Source organism: Chrysemys picta, chromosome 19, assembly GCF_011386835.1.
Source record: "Chrysemys picta bellii isolate R12L10 chromosome 19, ASM1138683v2, whole genome shotgun sequence".
NCBI classification, from domain to species: domain Eukaryota; kingdom Metazoa; phylum Chordata; order Testudines; family Emydidae; genus Chrysemys; species Chrysemys picta.
In genome coordinates this window covers 18,203,734-18,227,414 of record NC_088809.1, presented here as the reverse complement: position 1 = coordinate 18,227,414, position 23,681 = coordinate 18,203,734, and the positions used below count along the sequence as shown (strand labels likewise).

Sequence of the window (23,681 nt, the reverse complement as noted above, 5' to 3'; positions counted from 1 at the left end):
TGCACCCAGACCTTCACCCCACCGAGTCCCACACCCCCAGCATCAAGACTCCCACACGCTGAGACCTCCACAACCAGACCCTCCCCCCCCCCCCCCGAGGAGCCCCAACCACCTTTGCCTGGAAGCCCCTGCAGAGTCCCATTGCCCTTGCATCCCATTGCAGACCCCCCCCCCCCCCGCCCGCAAGGAGCCTCTGTGCATCCAGATCCTCCCACACCTAGACCTCCCACTGAGCTGCCTGCACCCAGATTGTCCCACACAGAATCCTCTCACCCCACACTGAGCCCCTTCACACTTGGATCCTGCTTGGTTGAGCCTGTCTGTCCCACACCTGGTGCTCCTGATGCAGGGCCCCAGGGTGTTTCTGGGCCAGGCCTTGTGCTGTGTCAGAGTCGGGTGCAGCCTCACCCCTAAGCCCGTTTCCCAGGGGTGGGGGTGCTGTTGGGTGATCTCCCACCTTTGTGCAACCAGTGGCCTGTGCTCCCCATTGCCATGCTGGAGGCTCTGCATTTATTTATTGACAAATAAAACTTGCAGAATTTTAAAATATTGTGTACAGAATGTAATGTTTTGGGGCAGAATGCCCTCAGGAGTAAGAGATGTAGGCATTAATCATAATGGGATGGGTTTTTAAATATACATTTCCTATATAGAGAATGCCTGTGTCTGAAGAGCATTCAGTCTCTGTTCAATGTTTAGACTTTCCACTTCTTTTTAATAGCTAGGTCTGAAGTTAATTTACAAGAGTGTGCAGAAGGAACAAACGTGTAAATCTGTTCCTGGACCTGCATAAGCCTGCTTGGTGGTCCTCGTTCCCTTCAGTGCTGCCTTATCTCTCACCCTGTTTACAGGAATCACTTTAACTGCTTCCCAGAGCTTCCCTGGCAATCACAAAGCATCCGAAGGACAGCGGGGGAGATTCCTTACCGTGTGGCACTTAAGGTGGTGGCTGTTATATTGATAGCAATAAATGAGACAGTGAGAATACAATGAGAATTTTAAATGGTCTTGACTGCACTGCCAAGACCAAAAGAGACTTCTTATCAATGGTTTACTGAGCAGGAAGGACATGAATTGGGGAGGAGGAGGAGGTTTGAATGGGAATCACTGGGGTATCTGCTTAACAAGTTAATTTAGGTAATCCTGTGTGTCTGCTTTTAAAAACCACAATACAGTCTGATTTAGACCCTTGTTTACATGCTGTTCCAGTAGCAATTAATAGCAGACCTCACATCCAAAGTGACAGCATGGCATGCCAAGACACCTCCCCTAAAGTGAGACCCTCTGAAACCATCACTCAACTTCCCTCTTCCCTGCCTGCAGGAGAACGGTTATTTAGTGTTGGCATTGTTGCAGAATAACCCACTGATGAGAGTGTTACACAGGTCCCGCTCTGTGCCACAGAGGCTCTGAGTCTGTTACAGCTCTAGGTACTTAAACTGTCCCTTAGCTACAGCAGCTCACTGATTTGTTGTTTTTAAAGCTCTGCAGATCACTGATTCAATCACCACTGTGTAGACCAAGATGGCAGCCATCACAAAACACCTCAAGTCCCTAATCAGGGATTAGGCCCCATTGTATTAAGCACTGTACACACCTCAAATGAAAAGGTGCTCTTTGCCTCAAAGAATTCATAACATAAGGTCTTGTGTACATGGCATGTTGCATTGGTTTAACTTTAAATCAATATAAAAACAATTTTATACTGATACGGATAAAGTCAGCCTAAAAATGGATACAAGACAGATAAATCACATTACGAGTGCCCACCTCAGTTTAACTTAGCTGGTTTAAAAGTCACTTATTTAGTGAAACTGCTGGAACTCTGACTCTAGAGAATGCCTAAGTAAATTGTGAGACATGTGGGTGGATGGGATAACCATTTACTCCTCTGAATTCAGGCACTACTCAGAAAGGAGAGTATAAGCCACAGCAAGGACTGGGCCCTGAGGCGCTCGCTCCATTTTTTCCCTCAAGAAAATCTCAATAGAAATTTTGCCCAATTGAAGATGGAAGCAATTCCACTCACCACCATAGTGCCTGCTAGTATCGGGTTAGGGCATGGCATGGGTCCTCATCTCTAGCACTCTCTGGTGACTGCATCTTTGGCCCCAAGAGGGCCTGTCTGTTTACATCTTCCATGACCCAGCCTCTGGTCAGGTTGCCTTTCAGTTCATTCCTCTTCCAGGGTAATAAAACAACAACTAAGGTATCAAAATAAACAGCCAAACAAGTGATCCTTCTGCCAGGCATGGGGTATGTTGAAGTTCCTTGCTCTACAGCTCTATTCTCAAGCACTGCAGAGTTCCTCCTTTGCTCCTTAGATTGTACACTGCCTCCCAGGGCTCTTGGCCGGTAGGCCCTTCTTCTAAGCAGGTTTCCCCACTGTATCGCCCCGTGGACTCCAGCAGCTGCACCCAGGGCCCTCCCTACTTATTAGAGGCCCTCTCTCAGAAGCCTACCCTACTCCCTGTAGTTCTCCCTAGCCTGTCTCCTCCAAGCTCTTCCCCAAGAGCGGGTACTCCCTTTGCTCCTTTCTCCTGGGTCTTGTGCACCTCTCTCTTTATGTAACCCTCCCTGACCCTTTCACAGCTGGGGCCACTAGTGGTCATTAAGCCACCTGATCAGAAGCAGCGGGGGGATCACTGCTATGTCACAGACAAGGCTGAACCTAACTGCCCTTGAGGGGCTAGCCGGCCTACGACAGAAGACAAGTAACTCCAGTGTAATGACTTAATGATTTAGTCCCAAACGAACGAACACACATGCAGGGGTTGTAAGCACCTTTCTCAGCAACCACACAACTCAGAGATGAAGCAAACCTAGGAGAATGTCAGGGAACTTTTCCCTTCAGTCATCCATGAGGTGAGCAAGTTTCATTCCTTCACTGATTTTCAGATTGGATCACAAAAAGGTTGGTATGTCTTTCTTTGCATATTTCAACAGTTTAGCAATGAGAAAGGCCATAATTTGACTAGAAGTTTAAGAGAGAAGGGGGCATATTACTAGGAACTAGAAAAGCCTATCACTTCAACTACATGCTGTCAGCCATACATTATGCCTATTAAATTGGGAACAAATTCCTTTACACTATGAGCAAAAGTTAAAAGAAAAACAGCCACCATCATGTATTTGTCTAGATCTATTCATCTATATCTATTGTCGGTTGTATTTCTTTTAGAAAAAAATACTATAGTACTTTACAGTCTTCTTCTTCTTCTTCCATATGGCTTGGTAGGTAGCAACAACTACAAATTTATATCTAAGTTCGATAGCCGCAGCAGTGAGCTGGTGAATGTCCTTCAGGCCCCCGGCAAAAGAACGAAGGGGACATTCAGATATGATGTGCTTTCTTGTATGCAACTGTGGTCACCAGGCAGAAACAGGTGTTTGCCTCATTTTCCATTTAAAGAGGGTTTGTCCACATCTCTCATGAGATGTCCTGATGTGATTCAATCTGCACCAGTCTTTCCGACATAAATCCAAACCTGGTGGTTCCTCAACAGGATCAATGACAAGCTGTTTGTTTTGAGCGGTCGAAGTGCTCCATGTGACTCCCCATTTGAGCCTCAGCATCAAAGTTTGGTGTAAGGATCTTGATATGGTCCCAGAAAGGGTTACGGGATTTTAATCTAGTTTTTGGCGGGTTATGCAATCATGGTGCAGTGGATCCTTGTATTTGCACTGACAGGATTAAGAAAGTGAGATGTCTGAGCAGCCCTTCTAATCCGTGGAGGCTGGATGTGCGATAGGACTGGAAGCCAATCAACTGAGTAGATTTGAGCATCCCTGACACTGTGCACATAGCATTATTGAGTCGAGTGTCAAAGAGTTTAGTGTGACTGCTGTGAGACCACACTGGTGCACGATATTCAGCTGCAAAATATACCAAGGCAAGTATTGCGGTTCGTAGAGTCCATGGACTGGAGTCCCAAGATGTTCCGGCCAATTTTCACAAGACCTGACCTTATCGCTCGGGTGTTGTTGAAAGGTTGAACTCCAGTCCAGTGCAACACCAATATACTTTGGATTAGTTTTGTGGCTGACGTTCTCACCGCAGAACTGCGCAGCAAGTTTGTTATTAGCCATTTTATTGTTCAGGTGGAAAGCAGTTACCATGGGGTTTTTTTTTGGATTAGGCCTAAATTTCCAGCATTGGAAATAATCAGCCATTGTGCTAAGATCTCGGGTTAGGGTGCAGCTGATGGTATGGGGGCTTGTATGCTGAACAGCTAGGGCAATGCCATCCCCATACATGAACTTCCTGGATTCTGTCGCTGGTATATCCGCAGTGTATAGATTAAAAAGTATTGGGGCCAGGACAGAGCCCTGAGGGATGCCCGAGTTAAGAGTTCTTGGTCTACTGATCTGGCCATTAAGGCGGCCCTCAGTCATTGCCACCAAGAGGTGGATCATTCGCCGGCAGTGAATGATGCGGGAGACCTTGAGGAGGAGGTGGCTCTGTCTCCAGACAGTGTCGTATGCGGAGGATAGATCAACAAGGGCGATTCCTATCTTCAGCGTATGTTGCAATCCTGCCTCAGTATAAGTGAAGCTGCTTGGTTGTAGCAGTTGCTCTTCGGACGAAATCCTGCCTGCTCCACTGGGCGGACGGCTTCAATAATATCAGACAGATGGGGAGCAGCACCCGTTCCATGAGCTCGCTAGTGGTTGAGAGGAGAGAGATGGGGCGGTAGGTGGCTGCGTCCTCTGGGGGTGTCCTAGGCTTCAGTAGGGCAAACACAGTTGCCTGTCACCAGCTTGTTGGCACTTCTCCAGTTCTATGCATGGCAGTGAAAAGCGTCGCCAGCCATTCCCGTCCCCGTCTTCCCAGATTCTTGAGAAACTCTGGAGGAAAGTCATCAACACCTGCAGCTTTCCAACAGTGCAACACTGATCTCCTTGACAGAATATGGGGAAGAGAGTGGGGATTCCTCCGGGCATTGTTGAAGGTTTCTGTGGAGTTCCCGCTGGACCTCCTAGCGTGTAATCTTGTCTGTCGGCGTCTTGCTGTTAGAAAGACGATGAGAGGCAACAGCATTTGCTGTCACTTTTGCTGAGCATTGCATTACTGGCTGGGATCCTCCAAGTTGCAACAAAAGAGCCCATGCCTTACAGCTTGAATGGGTGAAATCAAGGCTTTCAGTGGTCTCTTTCCAGGCATGCCGAATTCAAGGACTCAAGCCGCACACTGGCTTTATCTGGGTTGCCGCTCTTTTCACATTCCCTTGGGGGAAATTTGGATTCTTTTGTCCAGCAGGGGATGAAAGCCTTGCGGTGACCATGCAGGAAGTATTTCTTAGTGGTTGATTTTAGGATGTTTGTAAAACAACTGAAGTTTCTAGGTATCGATTTGAGCTGTGGGATCCGAGATTCTGTTTCTGAAGTGTAGGCGGGCCAGTCAGCCTTGCAGAAATTCCAACGTGGCTTTGGCACAGACTGCAGAAGAGGCACTTCCAGGCCAATCTGGAGGATGATTGGGTGATGTTGACTACGCAGGGATGGTTCTTGTTGTGGCTAGTGGGACACCTGCACTATTACGGGTCACAAAACACAGGTCAGGGTTGTGATCCGTTGTCCACCTCACAGACCAAAAAGATCCAGATTGCTTCGGATTATAGAGCAGGTGGAGGTCTTCAAGGGAGGCCCATTCTGTGATCTGCTCCCTGGCTGTGTCATTTGAGCAGTATCCCCAGTCTTCATGATGGCTGTTAAAGTCACCTATGTAGATGGCCGGATGAGGAAGGAAAGGTAAGATGGGATCAGGCCACATGATGTTAGGTAGCTTGTATATATTTACTATAACAATGTCCCTAATTCTAACCATGTTGATCTCTCTTCCACTGGTCATTCTTCCAGAACTCCCACATCCTCTAATCCATTTCACATGTACACTGCTAGCCCATGTTTTGGATGGTTGACCACAGCGATTTTGGAATAGCCATAGATTTTACATCTGGCAGCTTTATCTTCTTCTTTCACATGTGTTTCTTGGAGGGCCACAATGTCAATGTGATGGTCTTTGAGGGTCCTCGAGAGGTAATCCGCTTTTTCCCTGGACATCCCTTCTACATTAAGTTGGTATATTCGGAGGACTGGCCCACCTGTTCTTTTTTGGTCCTGGAAAGGGCAGTTTGAGGAAGTATAATCATTGCTACATTCACTGAGAGGTCGGTAAAACAACATGTAGTGGCCAATTGACGACATTGGTATTTGCACAAAACACAGAGCACAAAAAACACCAGCACTTAACAGAAGCACCATGTGAAGGTTGTCTTGTCCCTGTACTTTCCAGTAATGCTCCCAAACACTGCAGTATCTCTATGGTAAACTGGAGTATTCTGTATCAGAGGGGTAGCCGTGTTAGTCTGAATCTGTAAAAAGCAACAGAGGGTCCTGTGGCACCTTTAAGACTAACAGAAGTATTGGGAGCATAAACTTTCGTGGGTAAGCTTCCCCACGAAAGCTTATGCTCCCAATACTTCTGTTAGTCTTAAAGGTGCCACAGGACCCTCTGGAGTATTCTGGATTCTTACTGTTGGACACTGTAGAACAATTTTACATACATTTCCCACTATTCCCTTGCGTGGCTCACAGGACTAAATGCAGCTATCCCCAGTTCTTACCCAAACAGAACTCTCACTTATTGTGGTCGGAAGTCTGCCCAAGTAAGGACAGCAGGCCTTAGTCCATAATGAGGGTAAAATTCATCCCTAGGTGGAGGAACACCCCAATGCCTATGTATTGCTTAAGCCACATCGCCAACCCCAAGTGTTCAGAAATCATGAGTCATGAGATTAGCTTAAAAATCATCATTACAAATATAAAATATTGTATTTTTGTGTTCTGTTTTTTTCAAAGATATTTAGGCACCTAAACTCCCTTTGGTATTTCCAGTGGGAGTTAGAGGCCTCAGTTTTTAGAGTCATATTTTCAAACTTTACACCCACAAGGGCTAGAAATTGACTATTTTTAAAAATACCAGATCACTCTTAGCTCATGTGACTCCAGAAGCTGGGGCATGTCTCTCACTGCCGTGTTTGCCCGAGCTGTCAACTGGAGTACAAGGCCATAATCATAAGGGATAACATGAAGCAGAGTGAGTAGTGTTGCCAACTCGTGATATTTCTTGGTTTTCTTAAAGCCCCAGCTCCGCAAGTGATGAGAGAATCTCAGCTTTCCTTAAAAAATTGTAAGTTTCTACCTTCATGGCTGCAGAGAAAAGCTTGAAAATATGACCTGAATGTCCCCCTCCAAGACTCAAAAACCAGAAAGCAAATAAATGGAACCCCAAATGTATGTTTTAAATCTCATGATTTTTAAGCCAATCTCTTGATTTTAGGGGGGTTTGATTCATGATTTCTGAATGCTTGGGGTTGATAATACAGGTAAGCTAGTTCTAACCACTGCAGGACAGGTCCCAACAGCTCCTTAACAAGTCATTTACTAGCTCTCATTGCCTTTGTACTCCCTTTTGTTCTGTGTGTTTAATTAATCAATTTTACATGTTCTTTTGCCTGTCTTTTTTTTTTTTTTTTTTTTTTTTAATACTTGCGATTCAGCAAGGCAATAAAAATCCTTTTATTTGCAAATTGGAAGATGAAAACTAGTGTAATGAGCTTGCCATTTCCTTAAGTTCTGGTAAGTTGGGTGTGATCCGATGATATAGATGATTCATAAGGGAAAATTATAGACTTATGCAGGTGTGTACAAGTGCCTGGGTGGGGTTTAGGCAAACAGGGAATTTTATATGGTAATAAACATGGGCATGTGGTATAAAATCCTCACAGCCCTTTAAAAAAAAAGTTGATAGGAACTAATAGAACGAAGCTGCGTTTTTTTCTGGTCAAGGACAAAGTTACCACTTTGCTGTTACTTTGGACGAGGCTGAAAAGATGGCGATAGGTAACCGTGCAATACTGTTTATCTGCAAACAGGTGGAAGTGTCATCCCGCTCCTAAAACAGCAGCAGAACAATGGGCTGTTATGCCCAAATTCATCCTGTTCTTGAGGCTTGCCTTTATTCTTGATGTAAAGCAGGGCAGTACTCAAACACTTAGCCCCAGATCTTCAAAGGGATTGAGGCTTGAAATGAAATCAGAAGAAGTTAGGAGCCTCAATCCCTTTGAGGATCTGGGCCTTATCCCTCCCCACCCCAAGCTTCCTCGTGAATAGGGTGTTCTTAGGGTTTCCTCCCTGCAGGGCCTACTGTCCTTCCCTTTTGGCTCAGAGAGGGACTCTCAGCCTTTTTATGTTCCTGAAGGGTGCTAATAGGATTCATCTGGTCTGACTATCAAAGATGAGTCAGCTCTGCCCCTCCAAAGAGTACCCTAAAGTCTAACACTGGGTCCTAAGGTCATACAGTGAAAGTCAGGAGGCTGCAGCTGGAGAAACCTAGTTTGCAATGCAAAGCAAACAAAACATGTATCTAACAACACTGATTGTTCAGGACTTGCCTCTTTCCCTCTCAGCATCTTCTGCTCACGTTATCCCTGGCCTCTTCGCTAACTTTCCCACAGCCTTGCCACGCTGTTTGTCCTTCTGCTCTGCAGCCCCTGCTGTTCAGGGCAGCCTCCCTATACCTGTGCCTCACCGCCTCTCCTGATTTCAAAGCTCATCTGAAAAAAATAGTGCCAGCTACTCAGCTGGTGTAAATCAGTAACTCCAGGGAAGTCAGTGGAGCTAAGCAAAATCCTTGGAGGACCTGGGCCACATTTTCTCCTTTGTCTGTATAACTTACTTCCTCTCTTCCTCTGCTGTTAGTTATCATTTAGCACTATGCGGCATTTGAGAAGTAAGATTCTGATCCTGCCGTTGGAACTCTGTGTGTGTGTGTGTGTGTGTGTGTGTGTGTGTGTGGCCACCAAGGTCAATCCAATCCCAGAACTGGGACATAAGGTTGTATTGCACCATGAGATGGGAGGCAGAGCCCCATTCTCCACTCAGTTGACTGACAAGGAAAGGGCTAACCCTTCTACCTAGGTGCAGCCTCAGCAACTAACAATTGCAGATACAGGCAAGGAAGGGTCACAAGACTGAACAGCATCATCTGATAAATGGCCAAGCTCTGAGCTCAGTGGATAAAGAGACTCGTAGGGAGCAGGGTAGTTCTTCTGTATCAGGACTAGGTGGGTGGCTGGAAGCATCTCCACAGTGGGCCAGGAAGAAGGCCCAGGAAAATGGCCAGAGAGGTGCAGCTTTATTTGAAAGTGGTTTGTGGTTTTGACAATAGACAAACTTTGATAAAACTCATGCAGTTCCAGATTATCCCGTTCTGAAAGTTGCCATTGCAGATGTTACATGTACAATGGTAGACAGGTCTGCTCGTACACAAGTAGTGTTAGGAAAGAAAAAACGAAGTCAAAGGAGTTAAAATACTAGCCTTGTTTACAGGACTTTCTCCTAATGAAAGATCCCAGCACTAAACATTTACAATACCTGGCGTGGCAGGAGGAATTCTGAATTCCCTTAGATGTGACAATAAGATGGTGGGTGCGTATTTTACCTCACAGGAGGACCTGTAACTCAATTAAAGCAATGGGTCTGAAATATGATCTGCAGGCACTTATGTGAGATAATTAGGAAGTTTGATTGATGCTAATCACTTGTTTCATTTTATGCTTCTTTAAAGGGGATCTACCGAGAGGGGAAAGGACTGAAGAGAAATCCTATGTTTGGAGGGAGCCTGACAGAACTACTCTGCTCAGAGAGAACTGGGGATTTGAGAGGGCTTTGGGTCCTGGCTCTATAATACCATTGAAAGTCCTGAGGAAGAGCTCACTAGGACTTGTGAAGCCCTGCTTTGAAGGTGATTGGGGAAGCCTGAGGAGGGCCAAAAGCATATGAAGCGCTCTGAGCTCTGGGGAAAGGATGGATGGTTTTGTTTTTTTGGAATTTCTGGCCACCACTGGAAGTGTGTGGAAGTGTGTGTGTGTGGGGTGGGGGTGTCTTGATTTGACTCTCCAAACAAATTATCATTTAGAAGCACTGGACTTGGCCTATCCAGGACGAGGAGACTGAAGTGTCAGGAGCTGCTGGAGGGGATTCAGCCAAAGTTAAGCACATATTGAAGTGCTTAGCTGAACTGGGGGTCTTTATTTTCCCTGAAACATTGTTTTGGGAGAGATTTCTGATCTCTGACTGTATATGATTGAGAAAGACTAGGTATGGAAATAGGGAGCCTTCAAAGGCACCTTAGCAGGAGCTCAGGAAATCGGCCTCTCACTGAGAAAGTCAGTCCTGGGGCTGGTGGGGAGGATAGAGAGTGAAAGGCCAGGGAGATAAGTCCCCAGGTCAGGGCGGTGGGGAGGATAGAGAGTGAAAGGCCAGGGAGATAAGTCCCCAGGTCAGGGCTACTGATGAAGGAATCATGTACTCACACCCTGTGGAGCCCCATCTGGGTTCAGATTCTGAAACCCCACAAAGTTCAGGCCCATCTCCAACATATATACAGACTTGGGGTGCTAATCCAACAGGGCCGCCTGGGGGGGGGTAAGTGGGACAATTTGCCCCAGGCCCTGCAGGGGCCCCCACGAGAGTTTTTCAGGGACCCCGGAGCGGGGTCCTTCACTTGCACTGGGGGCCCCGGAAAACTCTTGTGGGACCCAGCCCCCCGGAGCTTCTTCCACGGCAATTTGGCGGCGGCGGGGAGTCCTTCCGCCCCGGGACCCGCTGCCGAAGTGCCGGGTCTTCGGCGGCAATTCAGCGGTGGGGGCTCCCACCGCCGAAGACCCCAGGCCCCCTGAATCCTCTGGGCGGCCCTGTAATCCAAACTGAAAGTGAGGCTCCCACATCTCTGCTACAGAAGTTTGCAGAAGGCACCATGATAAATAAAGGGTGTTGTCCATGCAATGTGCTGTACAGAAAAGTACTAGGGTGGGAGAGGACCATTTATTAAAATCATGTGTGTCTCCTTCAGTGGGGCTCATGTTGTGAGTTTTTGGAGATGCCTGTAATCCTTCCCATAATAGCAACAGCCCGTGAGCTAGAGGCTTCTGAGACAGACTGCAGGGCCACTTGGAGTATCAAGAGGAGGGTAACATTTGGTGACGAGAGGGGGCTACTGCTGGGATAATTGATGGCTTTTTTTGGCTCAGAAAGCAAAGGAAACCAAAGTGAAGGAGAATTTCCTCGTATGCGTGCGTTGGACCCAAAAGGGACTGGAATAAAGGATCACATAGAACAGGTCGTAGGAACGAGAGATGATCCCAGGGCAGCCTGAAGCCTACATCCTAGAATCCTGATACACCTGGAAAAGGAAAGAAAAGAACCTGTGCAACTCAGCCCTGGCAACAGAAGTGCTGTGGACCAGAGGGAGAAGTCATAACCTGATGCCCTTTCTTAACAGGGCATCTCTGAAAGACAATGTGAGGGGAACAATTCAAGAGTTCCTGGTTCAGAACGTTTGGACAGGCACAGACTGGTCATGGACAGTCAGTGTGGATTTATACAGAGAGCACCATGCTTAACTAATCCAATTAATTCCCTCAAGGAGGTGACAATGAGAGCTGACAGGAGCAAAGCAGCAGATGTAATTTACTTGGACTTCGAGAAGGCTGTCCACATAAAGGCCGAGTATATCCTGTTAGCGAGTGCAGGAAAAGCACAGTGAAATTCTCAACTGGGTCCTGACATGGGCTTAGCAATTGAGGTCAAACAGCAGGGAGATAGACAGATACTGGCTGAGTGGGAGGGCGGTGGCAAGTAAAATGCCATAGGCATCCAATCTTGTTTGCACTTGAGATCAGAAGCAGCAGCATGTGGAAAGGGTTAGGCATTTGCAAGTGAGACAAAACCCCCTGATCATATGAAAACTGTCTGTAGGTCTGGGGGGTTAGTTGCATAGATTCATAACTCATCGGGCCAGAAGAGACCATTGTGATCTAGTCTGACCACATCATAATTGCCATCTAAGGGCCACATTGTGCCATCTTTACTCCCCTTGAATTCTCCATCAATAGAGCACCGAAATCAATGTACAGCAAGGTACTAGTGAGCAGAAGTAAAGGTGGCTGCATGTGGTCCTAAGGCAGTTGTGCCCAAAATATGGGCTAATGATTGTGGCCCACATAGGCTGGGAACTGTCATCTCTGTAGGCAGAGCGTCCTTAGATCAAAGTGGAAAAGCACAGGCTGGGGGCTTCTTACCAAAGAGGAAGGTGGCTGCACTTTGCTCCATTCTATATAAACTGGGTACACCCCAGGCTTTTGATAAGAAGCCAAGGAAGCCATCAGTTTGGGCACTAAGGCGTGGTAACCTCCAACAGCTGATCAGATATTTACAGCACTAGCCCCGGCCTGAGGCAAGGAAAGATCTGGGCACGGAGCAAGTGGTAACACTAAGAAACAAAATCTCGATCCTCTCACTACCAGCTCAGCACAAATCCAGCCCATCAGAGTAAGCAGCAAAGCACACCGTGTCCCCACCCAATCCAGAAAACAAAATCAGAACGCCGCACTCTCTCTCTGTAAATAACTAGCAATTCCAGAGGAAATGAGTCCCAGATTTCCCTATGAATTGGGGCCTTAAGTTCTGACATAGGGAGCTATTCATGGAGGAAATTCTAATCGAGTCGAGTTGTGCTTTTCCCAAAAATTGTTTGTCAGTCTGGGTCTGTTCTGGAGACCAAAGGGAACTACGTGTTGCACCCAGGTGCTGCAGTGGGCGGGCAGGTTTAGGTGAGCACAGTTTTGCATGCAGAAGTCAAACAAAGAAGGATGAACATCTCTCTGGCTCGTAAGAGGGACTGATCATATGGTCACCAGCTGGGGCTGATGGATGGATCTGTGGACTGAAATAGCCAGAGCTGTGCTTTGCTTCCACAACAGCAGCAAAAGATGGTGACACAGAGGAAAGTGATGCAAACTGTCTGCTCTTCTGCCTCTTCTTAGCTGTGCAAGTGCGGATGTTTTAAAGAGAGAGAACAAGTAAAAGATTAACGTAAAGGGCCTAATTCTCCTCTCTCAGATGTGTAGCTCAGGAGTTACACTAGTGTAACTCCATTGATTTTAGTGGAGTAAGTCAGATGCAAGAAGAATCAGGCCCAGTATTCTTTGCAGAAATTCCCTCATGTTTCCTTTCCTAGAAAATACAAAACACATTAAAGAACCAGTTGGGGAAGCTGGCATGGACCAGCAAATTTTAGCCTATTGCCTTTGATGATCAGGGGCAGACCATCAACTGATGTAGGCTGGTATAGCTCCCCTGAGAGTGGGAGGTTTGCAAGTTTTTACCAGCTGAGCATCTGCACTCTGGGTTCTAGTTCTGGTCAGTTCATACAAGTGTTAATTGTGGAAGCGGTAGCCTCCTCTTATTCTCCATTGGTCCATAGAATTTGACATTACTGGCAGTTTGTGGCTACATGCTGAAATTAAAACAGATTACTGATGTCATCCTGTGCCTCTTATCGGTCTTTGCTTTATTCCAGGGACTTCTAGTCAACAGTAAGCTGGAAGCCTGGGGTCAACACTAAATAAGTGTGCTCTGGTTTTGTCCACTAATGCTCAAGATATCCCACATCACCACATGATGTTCAAGAGTGGCTCAGAGCTGGAAGAGCAGGCTTGCTGGAGTTGAGAAGTAAGAGACAAGTGCCTCAGTTTCCCCCACCCCATTTCTAAAAGGGGGGGTTCATACTTCCTTGCCTCACAATGGTGCAATGAGGCTTTTATACATTAGTGTCTACAACGGGCTTTGATCTTTTCAGGTGACAGGTACTATTGAGGAATAAAGGGTTAGTAGGTCACATTCACTGCTGCTGACTGGACTTCAAAAGAATTACTCTAGGGATGAACCCTGGCTCACTTGCTTCACTGGTAACTCTGGAGGGAAATATTCATAGGGGGTAAAATTTCAAAAAGGTGCCTAAGTCACTTGGTGCCTGGTTGAAATTTTACCCATACGTCTCTTTAATACAGTGGGTAGAAAACATTTGCAGCATTTTTTCCCACCCAAAGACCAGAAGATTCTCTTGCCCAGCATGCACAGATCTTTGCTACATGTAGAGGCATCGTTTGACAAGGGGGCTTGATTGAGCGCGTCACAACAATCTAGAGAATGGGGTCTCTCCCCTCTCTTGTCCCAGAGAATGGCTGAATCAGTTTACTCTCTCGTTGCTACAGCGCCTTCTTCTTCTTCTATTTTATGGTGAAACAGACTCATCTACTGAGGCTATAGCTCCTTTATGCTCCAGATGTCTTGCCTTTAAACTAACCACCTGGTTCCTCTCCCAGCTGGGACTCTTCTTTAATTAAGTCTGGTCCACCCTCCAAGTGCAGCCAGCTAACCTAATTGGCCTGTCAGGCCCACATTAGCCCTGTCCGAGGTGGTGTGGGGTACGCACGCCATCCCAGTTCCTCAGCAACCCACCTGACTTCTTAGAAATTTTATTGCGTGGGTCTTGGCATGCTGAAAGCACAGCTCACTGGATAGACCTATCAGGCCGCAGAATGACAGCCGGGGCAATTTACTGCTTGTTCTCCTGTGACAGCCTGGGTCCTTGCTTATGCTTGGAATCCTGTAAACGGTAAGGCTGACCGTGTCTAGTCAGATTTCCCACCTCCACCTCCTGCCAGGGGACATCCACCCCGTCCAGGTTTGGAGCAAAGAAGTGTTCCTGATGGGCTAGGTAGCAGAGTTATACGTTTTTCATTATAGGGCCCTGGGGCATTAGCTTGTTCCTGGTGAGCAAAGAGTTAAATTGCACAGGTGCTCACAGGGCTGTGTATGAGGATGTGGGGTGGGAAATACATCCAGGGAAAGGTGGGCTCTATGCCCAGAATCTCCACAAGGGGGGAGTTTCTCCATATGCTTCTGGGTTATTTTACTTTCTTGTCAAACTCTGAGTTTCAAGGAAAAGACCTTGTTGACTCAGACTAACTTTTTTCTGATGAATTATCCCACCACCGTACCATCTGGAAGGCCAAGAGTTTCCCTTATATGAAGATTTACACAGCCAGTGCCTTGAGCCTTCAATTAGGAGATGCATGTGAATTTTCTCCTACTGACCTGTGAAACAAACAGTCCATGGGTTATATTGAAGGCAGAGATGGACCCAAAGCAGAGCACTGGATCTGGAAATCCACCCTCCCCCGTTGAATGTTAGGGACATTTGGGGTCTGGATCCAAACTTTGCAGCTGTCCCCCTCTCTCTCTAATAAGCCAAACTGGAACATGGAATCCAAAATAGAAGAACTTTGAGGGAATCTTTTCAGATCTGATTCCAAATCCCAACTTTGTGACTCAAGGCCATCTCTAGTTAAAAGCAGGGATGAGATGGCTAAAGGGTGATCGCTGATATTTCCAGTGGAATTCAGAATTTCTATGAGACTATACCTAGCATTCATATTCGTATTTGTCTCACATATGATCTGATTTGCTCTTATAGATTCATAGACTTTAAAAGTCAGAAGGGACCATCATGATCATCTAGTCTGACCTCCTGCACATTGCAGGCCTCAGAACCTCACCCACCCACTCCTGAAACAGACCCCTAGACTCTGGCTGAGTTACCAAACTCCTCAAATCATAGTCTAAAGACTTCAAGTGATAGAATTCACCTCTTGAACAATCCATAACTGTCCAGATGTTGCTGTCGTAGTGTTCGTTGTTATGGATCTTGCAAGAATCCTGCCTCCCTGCCATTAATTATGCAAATGAGGTCTGGGGGTTGACTCAGAGACTCCGTCATAATGCCATCCTGTCAGTATATGTCTAGAAGATTGGGCGTGTTTATTGCAGATGTTTAGGAGATAAGGGTCCATATTTTCCCCTGCCTGTGTGGGGAATATAGGGGGAATCAAAGTAACACAGAAAGTAAGAACAAGCAGCTGTCCTTGCTGTATTTGAAGCTTTGACACAAAAGGATTGACATTTCCATGAGACAAGGAGCTCTCCCTGCAGCCTCGTATGGGCAAAATGATGTTCAGTTTCATACATTCTTTTCCCAAGTACAAAATGAATCAACTCACAAAAGAATAGCTCATTCCTCTGTGCTGGCACCCCGTCCGGTATGTTGATAACTTTCCAGAGCTGATGTGTGTATTAGTCACCCTTGCTGGTTCATTGCTGATCTGAAAGACAGAGGTTAAATAATTGCGAAAGCAAGGTTGATGTCATCATGGTGCCTGATTGAAGCTGGTACTTGGGAACCGTCAAGAGAGATGTGTTTGCTTTGCTTTTGCTGAGGAAAGGGTCACACTGAGCAACGGTTCTCAACCTTTTCTCAGAAGTGCAGCCCGATGCAAAACGTCTGTGTGACTGAGTCCCCTCTTCCTCCCCAAACCACACAAAATGGACAGCACAAAGACTTGAGCTGCTGTATGCTAGATTGGATGCAACTTTCCTTCCGCATTACTTTTGAATCCTCTTTCTCTCTGCTTTTCCCCTATTCCTTAATGTGTATAGGGCCTGGGACTATTCTATGTATAGGGCTTCTGATTTTACATTTTAAATCGATAAACAGTGATAATACACCCCAAATAAAAAAAAATAAAAATCAGTGTTTATCCAATAATGCCGGAAATGGTTACTTGTATTTAAGAGCTTGTCTACATGGAGCAGTAATCCTAGAAGTTTGGTCAGTTCTGAAGAAAAGGACTTGGGGATTACAGTGGACGAGAAGCTGGATATGAGTCAGCAGTGTGTCCTTGTTGCCAGGAAGGCTAACGGTATATTGGGCTGCATTAGTAGGAGCATTGCCAGCAGATCCAGGGAAGTGATTATTCCGCTCTATTCGGCGCTGGTGAGGCCACATCTGGAGTAGTGTGTCCAGTTTTGGCCCACCCCCCAGTATAGAAAGGATGGACAAATTGGAGAGAGTCCAGCGGAGGGCAACGAAAGTGATTGGGGGCTGGGGCACGTGACTTATGAGGAAAGGCTGAGGGAACTGGGCTTGTTTAGTCTGCAGAAGAAAAGAGTGAGGGGGGATTTGAGAGCAGCCTTGAACTACCTGAAGGAGGGTTCCAAAGAGGATGGAGCTTGACTGTTCAGTGGTGGCAGATGACAGAACAAGGAGTAATGGTCTCAAGTTGCAGTGGGGGAGGTTTAGGTTGGATATTAGGAAACACTATTTCACTAGGAGGGTGGTGAAGCACTGGAATGCGTTACCTAGGGAGGTGGTAGAATCTCCATCCTTAGAGGTTTTTAAGGCCCAGTTTGACAAAGCCCTGGCTGGGATGATTTAGCAGAGGTTGGTCCTGCCTTGAGCAGGGGGTTGGACTAGATGACCTCCTGAGGTCTCTTTCAATGCGGACTACATGGGTATGATTTCTAAAGCTCACTAACATGCTGCTTATTAATTGGTCGGTGTAGACCCTGCTGCTGTGCACTAAAGTGTGCCCAGTGCACTTTAACATACTGCTGTTTGAAACAGTACTACATTAAAGCATACTTAGGAACATTACAAAGAGAATACTCATTACAGTATGTACTACTGTAAAGCGTAATGTATATAATATTACAGTACAAAGAGGCCCCAAACCCTGATTTTTAATCAGCTACATAAAAGCTCAAAAATTGCTAAAACTAAAACCTGAAAAAAGAGAAGCCCTGCCTGTGTGCCATACATATGACTATACATGTGAACTGCATGTGCCTGTTTTGTGTACTCCAGGATGTATATATGTATGTGTCCAGGCCTGTTTTATGCACTATTCAGGTGTATTGTATAGGCCTATCATATATTTTGTCATGTGTATAGGCCCTTACATATCGCATGTCTGTGCTATGCTTCCTTTGTGGACTGGAGGGGTTCTTTATGCAAAGAGCACAACATAGAAAGATGCCTGGATACGAGATTAGGAGAAGGAATTGTGTGTAGCTATGTGTGTGTGCCTGGTCTGTGTGTATTTAAGACTATTCTGTTCCGTATGCAGATGTGCCTGCTTTGTGTAGGAGTATGTTCCTATGCTGTTTGGGTTATACTCAGCTCTGGCATAAGACAGTACAATTCCAGTGAAATCCAGTTTACCCAGGGCTGAATCTGGCTGTATATGTACATCATATACCTCTCCTTTTCCGGCTTGTACTCTTCCCTATAGATGCCCCTGTCTGTGTTGTGTTTGCCTGGTTTCATGTCTAACCCCTCTCATTTTCACACCATATTATGGCTTCATGCTCCCCCATGGGGAGGGGGCTTATAGGAACAACTGATACAGAAGCAAAATTTCCATGCTGTGCATGCAGGAGGCAAGAGTTATTTGTAGCTGTAATTACTTTTCTGAACATACCGCACCTGGTAGGCACTGCTGTGGAAACCGCCAGTGCTCATAATTCAGACCTATACAGCACGGTGCCCTCTGTAGCCACAGCACTCCCATTGATATCAGGTGAGACTGTGCATGCAGCCTAACCTAGCATGTATCCCCCTCAGTGCTAGTTTGCCTCTTCACGCAGAGCTGGGTTCTCACAGGTCAGAGCAAAACCGGGCCACCTTGGAGTGAAAAGTCTTCCTTTCTAAGCTCCCACTCTGACCTCTCTAATGAATGCAACATGCAGATTTTTACCCTCTTTTGATTATCTACACTCTCAAAAGCTGCAAGTGAATTTGATTAATTGGGGATATGCAATTATTCGTAAAGGGTGACGCTGTGTGGGGGTTAGCGTGAATACCTGAGAGAAAAACAGACCACCGCAAAGCTGCCTCCGAGATGGAAAGACAATTGGCTGGTTAATCTGTCAGAGTCTGAATTTCATGGAGTATCAGCCACACCGGGTTTAATATTACCCCTTAGGTCTCATATGGCACAGCCAACTTCCCCCCAGCCATTCTCTATATGGCAGGAGCTGTAAAGAGAGGTTGTTTCTAGAGCCATTACGTTGGTTCTACACCATCCAAGGAAGCTCCTGGCACAGGGGGAATTCTCTGGTGGCCATAGCCACTGGTTTTAAGGCCCTGTTGTACCACCAGAGTGGTGTAAAGAGGCCATAACACAATAGAGAACTGGGCCTTTAGTTTTGATCCCTAGTCTAGGGCCTCACTCCCCAGGGGGTGGGAGTTCAATGGAGGCTAGCTACTGAAGGACTCCTTCTCCAACAGTTGACTTGGTTCAACAGTGACTCCCTTCGGTTATTTATGAAACACACCGACAGTTCCTAAGGGAGAGTCATTCAATCTTCGTCTCCTGCAAGGATGATTTATTGCGATGTGGGACTTCGCAGTTGCAGATGAAACTTTGGTAATAAAACCTGAAACGCAGGGAATTGCTTCTGGCTGTGCTACGGTTCCTGAATCTTTCAGCAACCCCAAAGCTGAGTCTTAACTCAGCCCTGAAACTGCTCTTGAGCATGCCCAGAGCTGAGTTTTAAGCCAACTTGATCAAATTGATGGTTTTAGGTGTTTTATTCGGGTTTGGATTCCTGAGCAGGTAAAAATCAGTGGGTACTAATCATACAAACAGAAACTGTGCAACCCTGTGAATCAAAACCAGTGCATTTGAAACTGCTTTAGCCAGGAGCGGAGAGGTTTAAAATGGGGGGAAACGTGCTGATCTTAAAAGCTCAGAGAGATGCAGAGAAACCCCTTGAGGGGGAAAGTCATCATTACATTATGTGAGTAATCTGTTGTGATTTTCTCTGATGTGAAGCAGAGTAAAAGGTGATGGGAATTTTTTCCCCTTTTAATTTATTGAAGTTTTGAATGACTTGTTTCTCCTTAACAAATTTGCTGGTAGCTGTTTTATACAAAGACAAAGCATGCACTGAACTAAAAGGAATTTGAGATCTCTGTTTTCCTGCTTCTATAGCTGTTCCTTCACCTGACCCATACAGTGGAAGTCAAGGTTTTAGTTAATTGTATCCATGCCATTTCTGATATTAGAGACACCAAAGACATTCCCATTGGCTAGTGATGATAAAGCTGCCAAGGACTGTAGATTCATCCAAAAGTTTCTGCTGGATTGAAGTGTATCCAAATTCCTCTGAGTCTTTTTCCATCTAAAAACTGGCCTGGGAACCTCATAAGAAGATGTTTGCTCATGAGACTTTCAGTACTTCCTGATATGAGCTAGGTTGGAAATACCATGACCAAAGCTCCTCTGAGCCTTTCTGTCGTTGGGGCAGGCACTGGGGCAAAAGAGCTGGGCACTAGTTTAAAAATAAAAATAGTTTGTTGAACTTTAGGAACTTTGAAAGTGGGTTGGTTCCATCTGAGCTGGGCTGAAAGGTCATAGCAAAGGCAGCTGTGGAAGTGACCTATGCCTGTGGGTTTATTACAAACCTGAAGCACGAGTCACATTGAAGGATACCCCACCACGATCACACTTTAGCCACACCCGCCCTAACTGAATTGATCTCATTAGTACTGACCCCCCACTTGGTATGGAAACTCCCATCTTTTCATGTGCTGTATATTTATACCTGCCTACTGAATTTTTCACTCCATGCATCTGACGAAGTGTGTTCTAGCCCATGAAAGCTCATGCCCAAATAAATGTTAGCCTCTACGGTGCCACAAGGACTCCTTGTTGTTTTTACTTTAGCTGATGTGAGAACTGAGCATGCTTGGACCAAGCCCTGAATGGGCTCAAGCTAAGTTCCCATGAGCCTCGGTTGAGTTGTGTTTTTGAATGCAAATCAGGTGACGCTTCGCATGTGGCCAAGTTTGTTTTGAATTTGGGGATTTTTTTTTAAACCTGAAACTAAGTGGCTTTGAAGTGTGTGAACCAAAACCAGATAAAGACTCCTAGGAAGCTATGGGAACTGAAACCATTAGGTTTCTCCCTGTACTTATTTGTTGTGTTTGAGTTTGGGGCAAAGGTGCAGCCCAACTGCAAGAGCAGCGCTCCTCCCTACTCTTATCCATTTTCCCTTTTTTAGGCAGGCCTTCTGAAACAGATTGGGGCTGGGATCGCTCTGTTCCAGGTTCTGCCTGTGCCATTTCCTTAGCAGACACACAGTGCATTAGAGGTGTCTGTTGGGTGTAAAGAAATGAGCTGACTGGCACATTAGCATTCTCCCTGTGTGGGAGCATCTAAGGAGTCAGACACTTAATTATTACGAACATTCTAACTGGAGTGTATGTGTGCGCACACTTGCTGTTTGGATCCAGAGTCATAGGGAATCCATGCTGGATGTTTTCAAGTCACACTCTCCCCCTCTGGGTCAAGCAGAGACAGAGTCTGTATCTTACTTTTGGTATCTCTTAACCTTCAGTCTCCTCCAGTTGCAAAGACCAAAACAGACTAAGCACAAGAAAAAGAGTAACAGACTATTAAGGAAACATTAACAGGAAACGAACATCTTGTTAAAGCTCTGTAGATAAGAACCACAAGAATCATTCCTTTTATGTAATGCCTGCAGTACAATGTGTTCTGTACGCCTTAGCTGGAATTCCATGCTGGCCTGCGGGGAGGGCCTTAGCTTTTAATGTGAAGCACTAGGTGTTTAAATCAAGAACATTTTTCCACAGTGTGAAATTATGTCAGGTGACTGCTGAAAGCTTGGGTTTATGATGGGCTTGCCAAAGCTGTTTCTTTGTTAGAGGCTCGCCACCTAGTGCTTACGTCTGGAACGGCTGTTATCTTTATTTGAGCCACAACTAAAGGACTTCAGTCAAGGGTGGGAAAGCAACTTTTTAAATGTTTGTCTAACAAAAGCAGCAGTTGCGTGAGGTATATGCAAAATGGAGGGAGTCAAGACTGCTCTTGGGGGCTAGGATTCTGATGGGCACTTTAGCTTTTGCAAAGCATCATGTGCTATTAGGGGACAGCTACAAGCAGGCTTTCCTGGGAGGTGGGGGAGGGGTGTTAGACATACCTGCTAGCGTGCTAAAAATAGCATGTGCAGTGGCTCACACTAGCCACCTGAGTGCAAACACACCAAGATCCCCAGGGTCCATTCTCAGGTGACTAGCCCAGCACCCACCAGTGCTATCGCTGGCTACAATGCTATTTTTAGTGCACTAATTGGAGCAGAGCTAGCACTTGGCGGACCACCCAAGCTGGGACGCATGCTCCCAGCTGCAGGGTGGATGTAGCTTTGTGAAAAATATTGAGGCTTTTTTAAAAAAAAAGTTTGTATACATCAGGCCGGATTGTCATTTATGCCAAGGCCCCTGTACCCCGCTCAGGCAGGGTAAGGAGCCTCAAAGTGAGTGGAAGTATAATTTACACCTCTGCGGTGTAAATGAGTTAAAGTGCAAATGAGAATCGGGTCCATCGCATTCACGATCTTGAGACACTGATCACGGCGAGGCAAGGAACACATCACAAGTCAACCTCGCACCTGGATTCAACAGGAAAAGATTGGCAGATTGACCGTTTTCTCTTGGGGGTGGGAGAGAATGTGTGTCCCCATTCCAGTGTATTTGGAACATTCCCCTTTGGGGCAGTTATAATAAAACCAGAAGTAAATTACAGTTTCCCATATCTGCATTCAATTTAGTATGATGAGGAAAGCCAGTTTTTAATATGTTAACTAATAACATAGTCCTGGATTCTGCCACCATTACTCACATTATGAAGAGTACTTACTCTGCATGTAGTCCCACTGATTGAGAGTAAAGTGCTACTCAGCCTGAGTAATGGTGGCAAAATCTGGCCCCTAGTGACTCCATTAATAGACATGTTTCTGCTTTGGCATTGGTAATCCTGGCCCTGGATACCTAGGACTTCAATAATCACTTGAGCCCAAATCCTGAAAGGTGCCGAGTAGCTGCAATTCCCATTAAAATCAGGGACTGTTGAATGTGTTCAGTATCAACCTGGATTTGACCCTTCATGTTTATTTAACAAGCAATAACCTCCTTATTGAAACCTAAGAGCCATGCTGACGATCCACCCTACAGTGAATAGGATTTTAGTAATCACTTGGTATTTATTTAACAGGCAATTGCTGCCTTATGGGAAGGAGTCAGTTTACTTAGTTCCAAATTGCCATGAATATACTTTGTAATGGTTATTTAGAGTTAGAACAGGAGTGCTGTCTAGTGGTTAGAGCTGGGATTGGGAGACTAGTTCTTGAGTTCAATATCCTCCTCTGCCACTGACTTATTGTGGATTCTGCAGCAAGACACTTAACCTCTGTCTAGCCCCTTGTAATACTGGTATAATACATAGGTGCTGTAAAATTTAAATATTTGAAAAGAATTCCACCCCACTCCGGTAAGGAGCTACACAAGTTATTGAATAACTCTCCTACTGACCCTAAATAAATGAAATGTATTTAGATCTTTATATAGAGAAATACAGAGAGATTAATGTGATTTAAACCAGCAAAAAACCTCCCTAGCTAAGCTGGTCTAGACTAACACCTCTATCCACCCACATGCTTTAGCAAATGCCAGGGTTTCCCTTTGCTACAAAGTGCAGAGTCTCTCTCTTCCAAATACATCTACTGAAGGAGCCTGAACAACTGCCCTGGTATTGATTGCCCTGGCCAATTGACCAGGCATTTAGGAATATCTACAATCTAGTCTGGGCTTTGCTTTTATTTTAGTGTCAGGCTTGGACTTCCTTGTCCTCTTCCCCCTCCCACCTGGCTTTATGAAATGTAAAGTGCTTCAGAAAGAGGACTGGGTTTGTAATAAGTTACTCTAATTGGATTTTTTCCCCCACTATTGGTATGCACAGGTTATCTTTAAATGATTTACTGAAGTATTGCCAAGCACTGCTAATTTAACCTTCTTGCTGCACTCTTTGCCTGTGGATTCTTCTAACAATCCCGCAAACAATCCTTTATTGAGT

General features: G+C 45.7%; 1 long non-coding RNA gene across 2 annotated transcripts in view; it reads right to left on the bottom strand.

Annotated features, from left to right (window-relative positions):
• Positions 1 to 249: 249 nt before the first annotated feature.
• The window catches only part of LOC135976596 (uncharacterized), a 43,425-nt gene continuing 19,993 nt past the window's right edge, over positions 250 to 23,681 (bottom strand). Inside the window, exons 2-4 of one of the 2 annotated variants that reach the window (XR_010593861.1) lie at positions 15,969 to 16,070; positions 15,558 to 15,773; positions 10,738 to 15,006 (exon numbers count right to left, since the gene is read on the bottom strand). This is a non-coding gene — a long non-coding RNA (uncharacterized LOC135976596). Of the gene's footprint in view, positions 6,121 to 10,737; positions 15,007 to 15,557; positions 15,774 to 15,968; positions 16,071 to 23,681 lie in introns of those variants that run through there. The other variant, XR_010593860.1, reaches the window with a different exon arrangement.